Source organism: Chrysochloris asiatica, unplaced genomic scaffold (genome assembly GCF_000296735.1).
Source record: "Chrysochloris asiatica unplaced genomic scaffold, ChrAsi1.0 scaffold00018, whole genome shotgun sequence".
Lineage (NCBI taxonomy): Eukaryota > Metazoa > Chordata > Mammalia > Afrosoricida > Chrysochloridae > Chrysochloris > Chrysochloris asiatica.
The window spans coordinates 13,222,962-13,236,837 of record NW_006408536.1 but is presented as its reverse complement, the minus strand read 5'-3'; positions in this window follow the sequence as shown (position 1 = coordinate 13,236,837).

Below are 13,876 nucleotides of genomic sequence, written 5' to 3'. Positions count from 1 at the left end.
CGATCCTGGGCCAACCTCACCACCGCTGCCACCCCCGAGTCCATCAATGATGCCACCTGGCCGATCCATCTCGTTGGAGGTCTTCCTCTTTTTCTCTGACAATATTGAGAAAGACAATATTGAGAAGGAAATAGGATTGGATGCTGTTAAGCATAAGCTCAAATAAAGTCACTAAGGTTCAAATACTTAAACATTTTTATTAGAAGTGTTGCAATTATTTCTTTCTAACCAGTACTATTTTTAGAATTTCACATGACAAGTGCTCCATATAGAACATCTTAATAAGCAAGCATGTGTATCTGATGAGATTTGGTGAACAAGTGGAAATCATTGCTATGATGCTTTCACTTGTCCTAGGCTCTGTCTTGTTGTTAAGTGCCATCAAGTAAACACCATTTGTTAAAGAAACCATATTTTCCCCATTTGATGAGTTTTGGCTGTTAGTCAAAGTTCAACTGTCATGTTGCTAAGTGCTGTCAAGTCTGTTCTGACTCATAGCGAACCTGCATAGGGTTTCTGAGGAGCAGCTTGTGGGCTTGAACTGCCAACCTTGTGATTTGCCAGTGCTAACTAACCCACAGCGCTACACCAGAAGTCCATTGTTGCCCGTTGTTGTTGTTATGTGCCGTAGAATTGGTTCTGACTCATAGTGACCCTGCACAGGGTTTCCGAGGCTGTTAATCTTTACGGGAGCAGAACATCTCATCTTTCTCCCACAGAGAAAACCTTGTGGTTCGCAGTCCAATTCGTAACCACTACACTACCCAAGCACCATAGGTGGATGGAATTTACTTGTGGATTCTCAATTATGTTCCATATATCTGTCTTTGTAACATCACCGAGTTGTTTTGACTACTGTGGCTGTGTAGTAGGTTTTGAGATCAGGAAGTGAGAGGTCTCCTAATTTGCTTTTCTTCTTTAATAATGCTTTGCTTATCCGGGGTCACTTTCCTTTCCATATAAAGTTAATAAGTTTTTCCATCTATTTAAATGTTGGAAATTGGATCAGGAGTGCTTTGAGTAGTACAGACATTTTCATAAAGTCTTCCTATCTGTGAGCTTGGTATATTCTTCCATTTATGTAGATCTCTTTTAGTTTCTTGTAGTAGCATTTTGCACTTGTCTTTGTGTAGGTCTTCCCCACCCCCCACCGGCTTACATTTATTGCTAAGTATTATTTTGCTGGTTTCCTTTTAAGAGTTATCTTTGTTAGTGCAAAGGAATGTGACTTTGTTTTACGTTGATCTTGTACTCTGCCACTTTGCCAAATCTTTCAACTAGCTTCAATAATTTTCTTGCTGAATCTTTGTGATTTTTCTTTGTATAGGATCCTATCATTCTGCAAATAGAGAGTTTTACTTATTCTTTGCCAATTTCTGATGTTGTTAAATGCTGCTGAGTCGATTCTGACACATAGCAAACCAATACATAGGTTTCTGAGTGGCTGTTGAGTTTGAACTGCCAACCTTATGGTTAGCAGTCCAGTGCTTATCCTACTTGGATGTCTTTCATTTCCCTTTCTTGTATTATAGCTCTGGCTAAGACTGCCTGAACAATATTGAATAGGAATGGTTGTAAAGGGCATCTTTGTCTGATTCCTTTTTGCAAGGGGAATACTTTCAGTTTTTCTACATTGAGACTAATGTTGGCTGTTGGTTTTGTATATATGTCCTTAATTATGTTTAGGAATTTCCCTTCTATTCCTATTTTGATGAGCATTTTTATCAGGAATAAGTGTTGGATTTTGTTAAATGCCTTTTCTGCATCAGTTGATAGGATCATGTAGTTCTTTTGCTTTGTTTTATTTATGTGGTGAATTATGTTCATTGTTTTTCTAATGTTGAACCAACCTTGCATACCGGATATGAATCCCACTTGGTCAGGATTTTTTTTTTTTTTTTTTTGATGCTGTATTCTATTGGCTAGGATTTTGTTGAGAATTTTTGTATCTATATTCATGAGTGATGTTGTTGTTGTTAAGTGTCATCGAGTCAGTTCCAATTCATAGCAACTCTATATAGGGTTCCCAGGGAGCAGCTGGTGGGTTTGAACTACCAATCTTTTGGTTACTAGTCGGGTGCTCATCCTACAGAGCCACACCAGGGATATTGGTCTATAATTTACTTTCTTAGTGATGCCTACCTGGTTTTGTTATCAGAGGTATGCTTATTTCACAAACCTGAAGTCAGGAGTATTCCATCATTTCTATATTCTGGAATAGTTTTAGCAGAATTGGTGTCAGCTCTTCTTTGAAAGTTTGATAGAATTCTCAAGTGCAAACATCCCTCCCAGAACTCTGTTTTGCTGGGAGTTTTTACAATGATCTGATCAATTTCTTCTTCTAGTACGGGTATGTTCAAACTTTATAATTCAGTCTATGTTAGTTTAGGTAGGTATTGTGTCTAGAAATTTGCTCATTTCTTCTGGGACTTAAAATTTGTTGGAGTACAGTTATTCATAATATTCTGTTATTATCCTTTTTATTTCCATTGATTCTGTTGTGATGCCATCCATTTCATTTCTTTTTCGAGTTATTTGCATCTTTTCCTTTATTTCCTTTGTCAGATTTTCTAGTGGTTTTTTACTTTTATTAATCCTTTCAAAGAACCAATTTCTAGTCTTGTTGATTCCGTTGTTTTTTTATTTTTTGTTTCAATTTCTTCTGCTCTAACCTTTACTTTTTCTTTCCTTCTGGTGAGTGTATGCTATTTTTCTGCTCTTTTTCTAATTGTTGGAGATGTTTGTTGAGTTAAGGTGTTGATTTTGGTTCTTTCTTCTTTATGGATATGTGCATTTATTGCTAAAAATTTCCCTCTATATACTGCTTTTGCTGTGTCCCAAGGATTTTGGTATGTAGTATTTTCATTCTTGCTTGATTCAAGGAATTTTTATGTTCTTGCTTTATTTCTTCTACTACCCAGTAGTTTTTAAGCAAGTATTTAATTTCCATGCATTTTATTTTTTTCTGTTTAATCATTCTATTGTTGATTTCTAAATATATAGCATTGTGATCTGAAAAGATGTTTTTTAATATGTTGATTTTTTAATTTTTATGGAGGCTTACTTTGTGACCTAACATGTGGTCTATTCTGGAGATGTTCCATGTGTGCTGGAAAAGAATGTGTATTTTGTTGTTGTTGGGTAGAATGTTCTGTATATGTCTATAATGTCAATTTGGCTGTTGGTGTTGTTTAGTTCTTTTATGTCTTTGTTGGGTTTATTTCTAGTCATTCTGTCCATCAAAAGTGGTTTATTAAAGTATCCTATTATTATAGTCTATATCTGTCTTCAATACTGTTAGTTTGATTTAGGTGTTTTGAAGCTCTTTCATTAGGTACATAGACTTTAATATTGTTATGTTCTTTTGCTCAATTGATGCTTTGGTCATTCTATAATGTTCTTCCTTTGTCTCATATGATGGTTTTTGCCTTAAAGTCTACCTATTTTATCTGAAAACAATTGCCTTCCCTGCTTTTTTTTTTTATTACCATTAGCTTGATATAGTTTTCTATCTTTTAATTTTTAGTCTATCTGTCTTTATGTCTAAAGTGAATCTCTTGTAGATGGCATGTTGATTAGTCCTATCCTACTACTGTCTGTATTTTGACTGGTGTATTTAATCCATTTATATTCAGTGTAATTATCTATAGGTATTAATTAATTGCTGTCATTTTGCTGTATGGTTAATTGTGGTGGTGTTGGTTTCTTTGTTATACAAAATTTTCTGTTCAGAGTTCATTTTTATTTGTGGGTTTTCTTGTCATTTTCATCATTGCTGTTGTTTTAGTCTTTAGTAAATCTTTATGATTTTCCTTTTTGTATTGTGATGAGAAGGCTTATTAATTTTATTTAAGGATACACTGTACTTTATTAAATTCTTCCCAGTTTAAAACAGTCTAACTTGAAATCTACTTTACTTAAAAAAAAAAAAAAAGTCTAACTTGAAATCTACTTTTTTTTTTTTTTTTTTTTTTAAGCCTCTGGCTACTAGAGAATTTTATATTGTATATTTGACTTTCACTTGTGACTGACATTATATTTCTGTTGAGTAATGCTGACATGTAATATCATTTTATAAATGTTGTTGTTAGCTATCTTGCAGTTTGTCCTGACTCATGACAAACCCTGACGCATGTATACATATAATAAAACTGCTCCATAGATGTGGTGCAGTGAATTATTCAATGTCTCTTCTAGCTTTCGTTGTTGTTAGGTGCTGTCAAGTCAGTTCCAAATCATAGCAAACCTATGTTCAACAGAATGAAGCAATGCCTGGTCCTGCGCCAGCTTCATAATTGTTGTTACAATTGAGCCCACTGATGTTTTCACTGTGCCAACTCATCCCATTGAGGGTCTCCCTCCTTTTCACTGACCCTCCACATTATATCCTTCTCCAGGGACTGGTCACTCCTGATAACATGTCCAAAGTATGAGAGATGAAGTTTTGGCATCCTGGCTTCTAAGGATCATTTTGGCTTGTTTGTTCCTCTGGAAATCCATGGTATCTTCAATATTCTTCTCCAACACCATAACTCAAATGAATCAATTCTTCTACGGTCTTCTTTATTCATTGTCCAACTTTCAAATGTTTATGAGGCAACTGAAAATACCATGTTTGGGTCAGATTTACCTTTGTTCTTGAGCACATTAAAAATGTCTTGTGCAGCAGATTTGCCTAATACGGCAAGTCATTTGATTTCTTGACTGCTGCTTCCATGAGCATTGATTATGGATCCAAGCAAAATGAAGTGTTTGACAACTTCAATCTTTTCTCCATTTATCATGATGGTACTTATTTGTCGAGTGGGGATTGTTGTTTTCTATACATTGAGGTGCAATCCATACTGAAGGCTGTGATCTCTTATCTTCATCAGTATTCTAAGTCCTCTTCACTTCCAGTAAGCAAGGCTATATCATCTGTATGTCCTAGGTTGTTGATGACTCTTCTTCCTATACTGAGGCCACATTTGTCTTCATATAATCCAGCTTCTGAGATTTGCTCAGCATATAAATTGAATAAGTATGGTGAAAGGATACAACACTGGCATACAGATTTCCTGATTTTAAACTATTCAGTATTTCCTTGTTCTGTTTAAAAGACTGTCTCTTGGTCTATGTATGGGTTCCTCATGAGCACAATTAAGCATTCTGGAATACCCATTCTTTGCAATGCTATCCATAGTTTGTCATGATCCACACAGTTGAAAGCCTTTGCATGGTTAATAAAGCACTAGTAAAAATCTGTCTGGAGTCCTGGTGTGGTGCTGTGGGCTAATGCCTCAGACTGCAAAGTCACTTGAACCACAAAGTTGGTGGTTCAAGCTCACCAACGGCTCCTTGGAAACCCTAAACAGGGTCGCTATGGGTCAGAATCGACTCAATGGTACTTAACAACAACAACAAACATCTGTCTGGTATTCTCTACTCTCTGTCAAGATCCATCTAACATCAGCAATGATATCCCTCATTCCATGTCCTCATCTGAATCCCGCTTGAATTTCTGACAGTTTCCTGTTGATGTACTGTTGCTGCCATTTTTAAATTATCTTCCGCAAAATTTTACTTGAATGCGATATTCATGATATTGTTCAATGATTTCCACGTTTCATTGAATTCCACATTTCACCTCTCTATGGAACTGGCACAAATATGGATCTCATCCAATTGGTTGACCAAGTAGCTGTCTTCCAGATCTGCTGGCATAGATGAGTGAGCTCTTCCACTACTGCATCAGTTTGTTGAAAGATTTCAATTTGTATCCCATCAATTCCTGGATCATTGGTTTTTTGCCAGTACTTTCAGTGGAGCTTGGACTTCTTCCTTCATTACCATCAATTCTTGATTATATGCTACCTCTTGAAATGGATGAACATCAACCATTTCTGTTTGGTTCTGTGACTCTGCATATTCCTTCCATCTTCTTTTGATGCTTTCTGCATCATTCAATATTTTATGCATGGAATAATTCAGTATTGGAAGTCAAGGCTTGAATTTGTTCTTCAGTTCTTTCAGCTTGAGAAATGCTGAATGTGTTCTTCCTTTTTGGTTTTCTAATTCCAGGTCTGTGCACATTTCAATATAATACTCCACTTTGTCTTTTCAAGCTGCCCTTTGAAATTGTCTGCCCAGTTCTTTTACTTCCTCATTCCTTCCCATTACTATAGCATCTCTACACTGGAGAGCATGTTTCAGAGTCTCTTCTGACATCCATTTTGGACTTTTCCTTCTTTCTTGTGTTTTTAATGACCTTTTGTTTTCTTCTTGTATCATGTTCTTGATGTCATTCCACAACTCTTCTGGTCTTTGGTGATTAATATCTAATGCATCAAATCTGTTCTTAAGGTAACCTCTAAATTCAAGTGAGATCTTTTAAAGGTCCAATTTTGGCTCTGATGGACTTGTCTGAATTTTCTGCTGCTTCTGCTAGTACCTGCATATGAACAATTGATGGATTGTTCCCCAGTAGGCCCCTGTCCTACTTTTGGCTGATGATATTGAGCTTTTCCACCATCTTTTCCAACAGATGTAGTCATTTTGATTTTTGTGTATTCCATCTGATGAGATCCCTTTGTATAGTTACTTTTTTATGTTGTTTAAGGAAGGTTTTTGCAATGAAGAAGTCATTGGTCTTGAAAAATTCTATCATGCTATCTCCAATACCATTTATATTACCAAGGCCACATTTCCCAACTAAAGATTCTTCCTCTTTGTTTTCAATCTTCTCATTCCCATCACCAGTAATTACCATTGCATGTTGATTGCAAGTTTGAGCAATTTAAGACTGAAGAAGTTAGTAGAATTCTTCAATTTCATCATTACTGGCTTTAGTGGTTGGTGTATAAATTTAAATAAAAGTTGTATTAACTGGTCTTCTTTGTAGACTTGGTGATATTATCCAATTACAAACAGTGTAGATCTTATTATGTTCTTTTTGATGATGAATGATGCATCATTCCTCTTCGATTTGTCATTCTTGGCACAGTAAACCATATGCTTGTCAGATTCAAAATGGCCAATACCAGTCCATTTCAGCTCACTGATTAATGCCTAGGGTATCTTTATGCATTCCATTTCATCTTTGACAACTTACTATTTTCCTATTTTCATACTTCATACATTCCACCGACAAGTGAGTGGTAACTTATAGCCAACTAGATAACTTTTTCCTGATGGGCCTAGGTAAGGGAAAGTGGTTGAAGATACTCATAGATTGATATGATTCAGCTGTGAATAACTGTGAACAAGGCTAATTTGATTCTAAAAACTTGGAATGCTAGCATGGGTATAAAATAAACTATTGCAGAAGCAGAAATGGGGGATTTAACTGCTATCAAAGAGGAAGAGTCAGGAGTGGAATGCATCCTCTGAATTCTGAGCTTCCTATGCATTGAATCTCTTTGACCCAGGAACAGAAAGCTGTGACATCAGAGACCTGGCAGAGGAGCCACAGCAGCAGAACCAAGAGCGCGAGCACAAGACAGAGCAATGGGTAAACAGAGTTGAGTGACTTTGGGTAGGTGATTTGCTTGAAGAGTGAGATGTCTCCAGGCATTTAACTGGGGGAGATAAGTTTGCAGACCCATGGAGCTAGAGCTGAATGCCTTCAAGCTGAAGCCTATAGTTGAGTAGTGTGCTCTGTGGACATTTATCAGCAGTTCTAGGAGAGCTTTGTAACACTGCCCAGGCAGAGAGATGCCTGTCTTGTGGACATGGCTGAGGAAATACTGTCCAGACTGGAAGAACTGTGTCCTAAGTATTTTCTGATCCTGCATTGTAACCTGTTAACTTCCCTAATAAAACCAATTATCTGTGAGTATGGTGTCTGAGTTTTCTGTGACCATAGCAATGAATGATTGAATTCAGCTGAGGAAAGATTGGTTTAGGAGGGATAGTTGGTGCCACTTTTTTTTTTTTTTTTAACAAAGTTTTTTTTAAGGAAGCAGATCACCAGACCTTTTCTTTCATGGAACTTACACCACCCAGGCTCCTTTCTATAGTAATACAGTATGTATATTTTAAATTGACAAATACATTCATATTGGATGCTTTATGCTTATACTTTTGTTTCTTTTTAATAATAGGAGTTTTGTTGTTTGTTGTTAAGTACCTGCTGAGGTCAGCTGGTGGGTTTCACCTACTGACCTTATGGTTAGCAGTCCAATGCTTATCCTACAGTGCCATACCAGGGCTCAATAATAGGAATAGGCAATTACAAATGTTTGGAGAAGACTGATTTAGAAAGCCAGTTGGGAAAAAATGAGAAGAAGGACCATTAGTAACAAATAGGCAAGACGATTTGACATTATTAATGATCATAGTTCAAATTCTTCATTGTTCTCTCTTTTGTCCTCTCATGAAGTTCTCCCAAAAAAATCCATAATTCTCCAAACCAATAATACCCTTCTAGGAAGGCCCATCTGTCAGTTTGTTGTACTGTAGTGGCTTGTGAGTTGCTGTGATTTTTTAAGCTATGCCATGGATATTTTAAATGCCAGCAGGGTCACCCATGGTGAACAGGTTTCAGATGAGCTTCCAGATGAAGACAGACTAGGAAGAAGGAGTGATGAACTACTTCCTAATATTTAGTCACTGAAAACCTTATGAATAGCAGAGAAACACTGTCATATATAGTGCCAGAAAATGATCCCCTCAGGTTGGAAGGCACTGAAAATGATGCTGGGAAAGAGCTGCTTCCTCAAAGTAGAGATGACCATAACGTGAGTGGAGTAAAGCCCGTAGGCGTAAAGCTCTTGGGACCTTCATTTGCTGATGGGACACAACTCAAAATGAATAGAAACAGCTGTAAACATCCATTAATAATCAGAACACGGAATGTATAAAGTATGAATATGGGAAAATTGGAAGTTGTCAAAAATGAAATGGAACGCATAAACATCAATAGCTTAGGCATTAGTGAGCTGAAATGGCCATTTTGGCCATTTTGAATCTGACAACCCCATGATCTACTATGCTGGGAATGACAAATTGAAGAGGAATAGTGTTACATTCATTGTCAAAAAGCACATATCAAGATGAGTCATGAGGTACAATGCTGTCTGTGATAATATCCATGTGCCTACAGGGAAGCCCAGTTAATACCACTATTATTCAAATTTCCACACCAACCACTAAAGCCAGTGAGGATGAAACAGAAGAATTCTACCAATTTCTTCTATCTGAAATTGATCAAACATGAAATCAGGATGTATTGACATTACTAATAATTGGAATGCAAAGGTTGGAAACAAAGAGGAAGGATCAGTAGTTGGAAAATATAGTCTTGGTAATAGAAATTATGCTGGAGATTGCATGATAGAATTCTCAAAACCAATGATTTGTTCATTTCAAATACCTTCTTTAGAATTCATAAGAGACGATTATACAAATGGACCACACCAGACGGAATACACAGAAATCAAACTGACTACAAAACAAGGCCAGTGGCAGTTTTTGGAATAGACCATCAATAGCTCATAATGCAAATTCAGACTGAAGCTGAAGAAAATGAAAACAAGTCCATGAGTTCAAAAATAGGACTTGAATTTAGAGGTCATCTGAAGAACAGATATGATACACTAGACACTAAAGACCAAAGACCATGAGAGTTGTGGGATGACATCAAGTACATCATACAGGAAGAAAGCAAAAAGTCATTAAGAAGACAAGCAAGAAGGAAAAGATCAAAATGGATGTCAGAAGAGACATTGAAACTTGCTCTCCAGTGTATAGATGCTAAAGCTAATGGAAGACAAAGTCGAATATTACAAGGAAATGTGCAAAGATCTGGAGTCAGAAAACCAAAAAGGAAGAACACGCTCAGCATTTCTCAACCTGGGGGAACTGAAGAAAAAATTCAAACCTCAACTTCCATTATTGAAGGATTCTATGGGCAGCTCTGGTAGCGTAGTGGTTACGAATCGGGCTGCGAACCTTAAGGTCAGCAGTTCGAAACTACCAGCTGCTCCGCGGGAGAAAGATGAGGCTTTCTACTCCCGTAAGGATTTACACCCTCGGAAACCCTGTACAGGGTCGCTATGGGTCGGAACTGACTCGAAGGCACTTAACAACAACAACAACATGGGCAATTTATTGAATGATGCAGAAAGAATCATAAGAAGATGGAAGGAATACAGAGAGTCACTGTACTGAAAGTAAATGGTTGATGTTAAACTATTTCAAGAGGTAGCATATGATCAAGAGCCAATGATCCTGAAATCCAAGGTGTATTGAATGAGTTGGAAAAGAACAAGGCACCAGGAATTGATGGAAAAAACCCGAAATCCTTCAAGAAAGTGAGGCGGCACTGAACGCACTGACTTATCTATGCCAAGAAATTTGGAAGACAACTATCTGGCCGACTGATTGGAAGAAATCCGTATTTGTGTACATTCCAAGAGGTGACCCAATGGAATGTGGAATCATCAGAAAATATCTTTGATATCCCATGCTAGTAAAGTTTTACTAAAGGTAATACAGAAAGGGCTGCAAGCATACATTGACTTCCAGAGGTTCAAACTGGATTCAGAAGAGGCCATGGAATGAGGGATATCATTGCTGATGTCTGATGTATCTTGGCTGAAAGCAGATAATTTCAGAAAGATGTTTACCTGTGCTTTATTGACTATGCAAATGCTTCCAATTGTGTGGATCATGACAAGCTTTGGACAACATTGCGAAGTATGAGTATTCCGGAACACTTAATTGTGCTCATGAAGAATCTGTTCATGGACCAAGAGGCAGTTGTTTGAACAGAACACATGGAAACACTGAATGGTTTAAAATTTAGAAAGGTGTGTGACAGGGTTATATTCTTTCACCATACTTATTCAACCTGTATGGTGCACAAATAATCCAAGAAGCTGAGTTATATTAAGAAAAATGTGGCATCAGGATTGAAGGAAGACTCATTAACAACCTGCGATATGCAGATGATACAACCTTGCTTGCTGGAAATGAAGAGGACTTAAAATATTTACTGATGAAGATCAAAGAACACAGCCTTCAGTATGGATTGCATCTCAGTGTACAGAAAACAAAAATCCTCACCACTGGACCAATAAATAACATTCTTATCAACAGAGAAAAGACTGAAGTTGTCAAGGACTTCATTCTTCTTGGATTCACCATCAACACTCAGGAAGCAGCAGTCAAGAAATCAAATGATGTATAGCATTAGGCAAATCTGCTGCACAAGACCGTTTTAACTTGTTGAAGAGAAAAGATATCAGCTTGAGGACTAAGGTGCGCCTGACCCAAGCCATGGTATTTTCAATCACTTCATATTATTGTGAAAGCTGGACAGTGAATAAGGAAGACCGAAGAAGAATCGATGCATTTGAGTATGGTGTTGGAGGAGAATATTCAAAGTACCATGGGCTGCCAAAAGAACCAACAGATCTGTGTTGGAAGAAGTGCAGCCAGAGTTTCCTTGTAGGCCAGGATAGCCAAACTTTGTCTCTCATGCTTCAGACATATTGTCAGGAGGGACTAGTCACTGGAGAAGGATATCATGTTTGGTAAGGTGGAGGGTCAGAGAAAAAGAGGAAGACCCCCAGTGAGATGGATTGGCCAAGTGGCAGCATCATTGGGCTCAAGTGTGGCAACAATTGTGAGGTTGGCCCAGGACCAGGCAGTGTTTCATTCTGTTGTACATAGGGTCGCTATGAGTTGGTACCGACTCAATGGCACCTAACAACAACAACAACAAGGAGGGCCCAGTCTGCGCTACTTTCCACTCTATAGTTTCTTCAATGTATCCTACTGTCAGAACTGTTCGTGTGAAGTTTTCTCACTACCTCATTCAAGTGCTGCTCTCTTTGGTAGCCTTGGTTCAAGACTAGCTAAATATTTGTGAAGCCTAAAGCAAGGTTGGAGGTTCAAGCTCAGCAGTCACTCCTCAGAAACCCTATATGGAGTCACTATGAGTCAGAACTGACTCGATGCACATAACAAAAACAAGAGCAAAATAAAAACGTGGGATTCCTTTGTTAAAAAAAAAAAAAAAACTATAAAAAATTTAAAGCAACAGACAGCAGATATTTAAACCAAATGCAGGCCCCTTCTGAGCCTGGAATTCTGAGCAACCACATAGGTCCTTTATCCATAAAGCTGACCCTGCCTAAGGTCATGGTCCTTCTCTGAGCCTCCAGGTGTTCTTGATTTTTTCATATCCCAAGATAATTAGTATGAGGGGCTGAGAATTCCCCATCATTACTTAGCAGAATGATTATAGGTCTTTATAATTATAGTTTGTTTGTTTTTTTGTTTTTGTTTTTGTTGTTGTTGTTGTTTTAATGTAAAGGCTCTACTCTTTCATTAAGCTGCTAAAACCATATGCTTTCTTGAATCTTCTCTTGAATCTCTTGGACCATGTCTGGATGAAGCACTCCTGGCCACAGCAAAGAGGAAGTTTTCAGTCTCTTTACAAATAGGATACATCTCATTCTCTTTCTAAGCTTAATACTATGATTAAATTTGAATTAGAATGTTTTTCATATTGAGTAACAGACTGTTTTGATGATAAATATTTTTTCATACACTGTAAGGTCTAAATTACCTCATGCATGTTAAAAGAAATGTGAAAGGATATCACTGTCACTATTTCATTAAAATATTAAAAATACTAACAAATTTAATTGTCATATTACCCTATGAGATATTAATTCAATTAAAAATATTATTATGCATGAGAACTGCTTAAGAATGATAAAAAATATGTTAATGTTTCTCCTGAACAAAAAAGTGATTTTTTATTATCAGAATACAAAGAATTGGTCCCACTTAACTTTGTGTAAAGAAATCAGAATATTGATTTTACTGCAATATTAAGTATTGATCATTTTTATTCTCAAATTGACTTGTAAGAAAGTATAGCTACTAAAAGTAGAAACTGAAAACTGTGCCCTTTATTGTAGAACAAAATAGCAGCTAGAACATGGGACTAGGCATAGATAATAGAGATGTAATTTTTTTTTTCAAATTATTATTCAAAGATACAGTAAGAGAGCACCAACTCATTGAACTGACAATATGTCACAACTCCCATGACCTAATTTCACACCACTGACAAATGGTTTACTTTTAAATAACTTAACCCCATACCATACTTGTTTTCACTCTAAATTTAATTAGTTATGAAGTTAAGACAAAATAAAACATGAACTTTTAAATCAAGGTGTATATTTAGGCATCAAATCAATACTTGAAATACAATAGGATATAGTATTAGACAACTTTCATGGAGCTATCTTTTATTAAAGTAATAGAATATCTTATATGCTTATACTGAAGTATTTATATAACCAACTCAAAGTTTCTAATATTCTTTTTAATCAGTTGAATACCAAAAGAGCAAAATCTACTTTGCAATGAAATGTAATTGATAAGTGCCACATAACGACCCTGTATAGGGTTTCCAAGGAGCGATTTTGCAACACCAATCTTTTGGTTTGCAGTCTCAGTGTGTATCCTACTGCATCACACAAGGACTCCATTGCCATGACATATTACACGGTAACTCAGCCAGTGCCATGAAACATGTCCTTGTAATTTGGTTGTGGTCAGGATCTTCCACCCAGGTGTATTGTTGTTCAGTGCCATTGAGTTGGTTCCAACTCATAGCGACAGTGTATAGGGTTTCTGGGGAGCAGCTGGGGAGTTTGAATCGCACATCTTGCTGTTCAAACTGACATTTTGGTCCAGTGCATTATCCTGCAGTGCCACACCAGGACTCCAGGTATATAGAAAATAAATTGTTGTTGTTGTTGTCAGGTTCCACCGAGTCGGAACTGACTCATAGCAACCCCATGCACAGCAGAACGAAACAATGTCCAATCCTGGGCCAACCTCATTACCGCTGCCACACTTGATGCCATCA